This window comes from Zosterops lateralis (assembly GCF_965231275.1).
Source record: "Zosterops lateralis genome assembly, chromosome: 6".
Lineage (NCBI taxonomy): Eukaryota > Metazoa > Chordata > Aves > Passeriformes > Zosteropidae > Zosterops > Zosterops lateralis.
In genome coordinates this window covers 44,312,638-44,319,541 of record NC_139761.1, presented here as the reverse complement: position 1 = coordinate 44,319,541, position 6,904 = coordinate 44,312,638, and positions in this window count along the sequence as shown.

Genomic DNA, 6,904 nt, shown 5'->3' with positions numbered 1-6,904 from the left:
GTAAATCTGAATTTAATACTTCTATATTTCCAGTAAAGAAGGCTTGTTCTGAACAGCATAGGCTGCTGCAGGATTTAGGAGCAATAACCCAACTGAAAATCAAATAAATAATGGGCAAGTACCTATTTGACTGTTTTGGATTTAGAAGATGCTTCTTTTGCATCCTGATGGATGAGCAGAAATCCAGCAATGGGAAGAAAGATACAGCTATGCTGGGCAGTACTACCACAGAGATCAAAAAACAGCTCTACTCCATTTGGTAATGTATTTGCAAAAGAACTGGAACAATGGTTAGGTAACAATAACAACATAATTCCATGCCAATATGTGAATGAAAGAAGGTCGATTGGCAGAAATACTGAGACGTTCAAAAAAGAAAAGAAAATTTCTGCACTTTGGTTGATAACTCTGTATTGGGAGGAATGGGTTAAAGATGAAGAATATTGTCAATAGCTCAAGCATCTGGGAATAATGCTTGATAAAGCAGAGTGAACAGCAGGCCAAGGGGGCTCTAGCATGGACAAGTTCAACAGTGCCTGTGTGTGCCTCTGCCTGGGTGTTGCTTTTGGGATACCCCAGTTAGCAAGGCGACAGAAACAGACTTACTCTTTTTAAGTGTTTTAACTATGGGTTTGTGGTATTATGGTTGGCTGGCTGTGAGCTTTGAATCACACGCTTTGAATCACACACTTTGAATCAACAAATTCTCACAACCACTAGAAAATCAATCTGCTATGCAAATAATCCTAAAACCCCTCTAGGAGTTGTCAAAGGGGGAATAGCTCCAGGAGAATACTGGCAAATAGATTTCTCTGAGTTATGTAAAGGTAGATGTTATAAGTATGTGCTAGTTCTGGTTGATACTTTCTCAGGATGTGCAGAAGTTTTCCATTGCTGCACCAGCTGAGCCAGGGAGGTTGTTAAAAATTTTAATAAAAGAAATAATTATTTGATTTGGAATTCCAGAGGGTTTAGCTTCAGACAACATTTCATTGAAGAGGTGGTACAGGGATTGTCTTATTCCCTTTGGTTTAAGGGGGATTTGCACACCCCTTGGAGAAAACAATCTAATGAAAAAGAAGAAAGGTTGGATCAGACTACCAAGACAAATAGTCAGATCTTAGATAGAGGTATTATCTGTTGCTTTACTGAGAATCCAGATTATTCACTGTGTCCCTCTGAAATTCTGTATGGCAGATTGCACCCAATTAATACTGTGGTGATGAAAGGTGATCAAATGCATATATGAAAGATCATGATATGTTGAGAAATTATCTAATATCTCTCTTTCTCTCTCTCTCTCCTATGAATGTTGTCCTCTTTGCATGGTATCTCAACCAGCAGGCTCTCCCTTTGGATGTGGCTGTCTAGCTTTCAAGCAGGTGACATTGTTTATATTTAGACCTTGAAGGATGAACTCTGGTGGGAAAGAAAATGTTTAGCTCCAGTGTTGATGATGCAGCTTATGGGCTACAATGGGAAACTGAAGGCCATTGATATCTTTCTATCCTGGCTCCTTTTGTTTAGGAACATTTGCCCGACTTTTTCATTTTTGGAACCGCACTTGTGCTCGGTGAAAAAGTATCAGGGTACATTTAGATTGTTAGGCAGATGCATACCACCATCTAGTGGTGTTTTGGAATGGAATCGGGTAAAGAGCCAGCTCTTGCTCATCTGCACTTTTCTGTTGCACCCTCTGAACTGTGCCACCAAATCTGAGGCTCTGCACACTCTTTCCCCAAAAATGTGCCATCTCATACTTCCACACCAGGAAAAGCCCGGCCAACAACTGAAGTCCAGCAACTGCTCCCACACAAAAAGTGCCAGGACAGAAAGCTGGTGCTCGCCTTCTTTCTCCATGCAGTCTGTAAGCTGCACTAGGAGCTCTGGGGATATGTGCTTTCCTTCCCACGTAAGTATACTATCACGTTATTTACTCTCACCAGACTCCAGCTCAAAAATTGAAAACATCCAGAGACTGCTCACATACAGAAGTTTCCAGGACAGAAAGATGTTGCCGGTACCTTTTTGTTGTAGAGTGTCAACTGTACCACTAATACTGGGGGCCGTGCACTTTTCTTGCCAACTAAATCATCACACATGATCACTCTGGAGAGAGACCATCTCCAAACCAGAAAATATCCAGCAACAGCTCCCACACAAAAGGCTGAAGGACAAAAGGCTGTTGCTGGAATTCACTCTGCCCTGCAGCCCATAAATTGCACCAAAAACACTGTAGTTATGTGCTCTCCTTCCCACTTCAATCTACTATTAGGAAACTTTCCTGTCTGACCACCCAGCAGCCACTCTGGCAGTCATGCTCCCAGCTCCAGATACTTTAATTGCTGGGGCTAAGGCCCCTTCACAAAGAGTGGCTTCAGTGATCCCATGGGTGCCCCCCCAACTCCTCACGCTCACACAGTCAGACAAGGTTTCCTTACTGGATCAACCCCTAGTTTCCCATAGCAGAGCCTCAGATATGTGGGTCATGCATTTGCTCTGGGCAGGGTAGGGGCACATGGAGTGTGGCCTGGTGTGGTGGGGAAGGGCTGTTGGGGGTGCTACAAGTGGAAGTCGAAGGCCAGGAACAGTTTTCTCTCCTGTCACCTTTACTGTGGGAGCAGCCACTGCACATTTACAATTTTAGAGCTGGGCTCCAGATAGAGAGTATGAGGGAAGGAAGGCATATAGTCCCAGGGTTGGTGGGACACTTCAGAAAATAACTCCAGAAAGAGTGGACTTGCCCAGCCAACTAAATGTACAATGACACTCTCTAAAACACCACAAGCATAGCTCCAAACTTTAAAATCTCCAGTGGCTGCTCCTACACAAAATTTGCCTGCACAGAAAGCTGTTACTTTGCCTTCACCTTCCCTTGCAGCCTATAAAACTGCATGACCAACACTGGGACTCTGTGCTTTCCTTCCCACCTAAATGTACTATCACAGTGTTTATCCTTGTCAGAGCCCAGCTCTAAAATTGATAGAGCCCAGACACTGCTACCACACAAAAATTCAGGAGAGACAGATCTTGCTGGCCTTTACATTCCTGCTGTCCCTGTTCCTCAGCACCACTAGATGGGGCAATGCACTTGCCTACCAAACTAAATGTACCCTGGCACGAAATCAAACCAAACATAACTCCAAAATGGAAAATGTCCAGCGACTGCTCCCCACAAAAAAGGGTTCCAGGACAGAGAGCTGTTGCTGGCTCTAGGTCTACGCAGAAAGTGGTCTGAGGGATGAAAAGTGAACAAAAGTGTACATAGGGGTCCCTGGATTGTGGAGAAGGGTGCTCAGAGGACCACGGGGTACACAGGATAGCACTTGGTTTTCAAATCCACACAGAAAGGCATACAAAATGTAAGGGATGAACACATTATGGTGTCATTCCCTCCTGCCCCCCCATTCTCTCTACCTCTTGCCCCCACATTCCCCTCACTCCTCTGAGTTTTGTAACATTTAGTCAGTAAGAGCCATGCTGGTCATTGCCCACTAGCCCTGTGTAACATGGTACCAACCTAAAATGTTATTGCAGCAGCACTTAATTTGATAATTCCATTTCTTAAACCAAATGTTTTCTGTAAAACACGAATTCTATTTCAGGCATGGCCATAGTCTTCTGATCTTCAAGAATAAGACTTTTAGGGCTAAAAAACAAAGGAACTCAACAATGAACTGAGGTTATGTGGAATAACATGCTGCAAAGAAGTCCACTGGAAAACAAGATCAGAGCCCTGAAAGCCACCTGTGGTTAGCCTAAAATTGTTGATGGATTTACAGCTGTTGCTTTAATTTATAGTGTGTAAAAACCAGTGTCCATAAAAACTACAAAACAGCTGTGATGCTTTCAAAAAACACAATTGAATTTTCATATATCATGTTTCATTCTAACCAATTTACTTATTGTGAAGTTCATGTAGGGAGCAGCTGAGAGCACTTACTGCATATTAATTGTTACTGGTATATGTAAAACTCTATGTCATAGACTGCTTTGAAGAATTAAAACTATGGTTGCATAGATGTGGGCAAAAGTTCTAAAGAAACTTTGCCGCAAATAATAATTTGCATTTCAAAATTAATCTACTTCAGCAAATGCTTTTACCCTTTCCAGAAGTGCTTCTTCCAAATGCAAAAATTACTTGAATCCACCTTCAAAAGGGTTAGTAGAAGAAAATTCAAACTTAGATGCATGAGAAGTTGTAGAAAGTGAACTTGGATTTCGGTGATGTGAGTATTTTGCCTGAAAATTCTTTGTAATAAAAATTATACTCATTCTGCCATGTAACAAAATTGACATCATGTGAGCAATTGCAACTCCCCAGTACAGCACAAAGGAGAGTGATAAATTGCAGTGAATGCTTTTTTGGCTTAAACCCCGAAATATACCACATATATTCATAAATTTGGATTCATAGATTTGCATAGATGAGATTAATAGACAAGGAAGGTAGCTGCATGATAAATAATTCAGGATAGAGTATTTTTTATTTGTTAACTTGGTTGACTGGAACAGATTCAATCCAGACAAATAGAGAGGATTGAATTGTTCATTTTGGATGACTTACTGAATTCTAACATATCTGAGAAAAGCAATGGTTTAGGGTACAATGAATCAAAAAAGCTTTTCCTTATGAAATGAAAGAAAATTTTCTGTGTTACTCCAAAGTATAGGAACCTAACTGGGAAATGTATCTAAACAATTTCTTTTAAAAAGCAGTGAAATGGGTTAGAATTTAATGCTTCCCAGCGTAGTACCTCATGACCTATAGAAAAAACAAGAAGAAAATAACAACTGACTCAGTCTTTCCCCCAGCTCCCAAGCTTTCAAGATAGTTATGAAAGTTATGTCAGGACTTCCACTCTTTCATAATTTTCCTGACATAACTTTCATAACTATCCTGAAAACTTGGGAGTTGGTGGGACTATGTCAGCGTTTTAGGTTTTTTTCTAATTTCTGAGGTATTTTTCTTACCCTTTGCATTGTGTCTGCATGTCTCTGTTCTTATGATTCATGTGTTTTGTTTCTTTGCCCTGTGGTCCCTTGGCACTTCATTTGTCCCCTCATCTATATCACAGTTTCCCTCCTTTTCTTTACAGTTAAATTACTTCTTTCTCATTCAGCTCCTTGTATCTTAAAAACTACTCTGACAGTCTTCCCTCCCTCCTTTCCCTAAGTAAAAATCATCTCTAATGCTGGAAATCAAATCTTCACAGTGCTGGAACTTGTTTATGTTATTAAGACAGTATCACCTTTTAAAGGAGTAATTACATTCACAAAACATGAGTAAATACCTGCATATACAAATCTGCATTCGAGGAACTTAACTCATGTTGTGAGTGAGGCATACAAAACTGGGAAAAACTAGAATTAAGCCATGGTTTGTCTGCTGATTATGTTGCATTGTTGGACCATTGTCTTTCCTCACAGGCCTCATGTTATTCATGAGGTGTTGTAGTTTATTTCCTGACAAGTGTCTAATCTTTCTACAGACTATAAAAAGTAAACTTTCTTAATAAGATTTTCTTAACAGTTCTGTATTCTTTAAGTCCCTTAATATCTTCTTTATCTCCTACATTTAATAATTGCCTTCAGAATGGCCTCTCTGACTTGATATATGAACACAGTGTGGATGGATGAAAGTGATGATGGTCAGTCCCACACACTTCACAGCAGTGCCAACCTAAACACAGGGTTGTTTTGTGGCAGTCTCTAGTCTTGCTCACCTCTCCCAGCCTTACCTGTCCTATTGACAACAGTCTCAGTCACTACACAACTCTGCTGCAGTTTGACAAAACTTATCCCCGTATTTTCTTACTGCTTTGCCTCTGGTCTTGCCAGTCTGTCAATGATCCTGGTCTCAGCTTCAGCCTGCCCCTCCCTGTTCACTGTGTACCCAGGTCACCCTCTACTTCTCCTTCTGCCTTGCCAGCTTCCACTCCCCACTGGGCAGTTCAAAGGTGGGTAGTGGACCAGCGAGGGATGGATAAATTCCAGCACATTGTGACTAAGCAGGTGCTCTCCACTGGGAGCCGCTGGCAGTGTCAGCTCCCACGAGATCCTCCAGGACTTGCATGCCTAAGTCTTTAATCCTTTTCCAGCAGTCATAAAACTCCAGTTTGGTCAAATACTCCCCTAAGCCAGAGAAGGCTTGAGCTGCTGAGGGATTTGAGCAGCTAAAATTCTCCTCAGATTCTCATTGCTAGGGCATAGGGAAATGACCTTCTGAAATTCCCTGCTTAGTGGAAACTCTTTTGTTTATATCATCACAATGGAGCTGGGTAGAATTGCCAAAACTTGGCATGCACACTAATTGATCTTTGGCAGGAGTGAATAGCAAGAAAGAGTATCTGCAGCAGCAATTGCACTTCTATTTCACTTACACTGAACTATCAATGGCTTAGTTTTTGAATCTTAGCTCATTTAAGCAAAAACAAATCTTCCAAGACAAGGTTGTAAATAGTAAATTAAGAGTGTTTTCATTCGAGTGCATCATTAGCATACTACTAATGAGGTGGATTATCAATGCAGTATGCACAATAACTTAATTTTGTATGAGATATTTCAAAAGGTCAAAGAAGAGAATTTGTGAGAATTTAGAACTCTAATAAAAGCAGTGAACACATATGAAATAACTTGATTCTTAGATGGGAAAGTACTCAGTTAAAGCCACCTAGCTATGCTTTATGGCAGATAACTTACATTAATTTATACAATTTTTCATACAATTCCAGCAAGTTCTTTCACTCATTTAATCTAAAATAATGTTAATGTCATCATAGGGAATATTTTTTGTTAGATTACAAAAGGAAAAATGTATTACTCTCAACACACATCACTGGACAAAGAGCTTCCAAGTAACCCTGGCAATTATAGCCTAAAAGTACTTAGCTAATTAACTTCC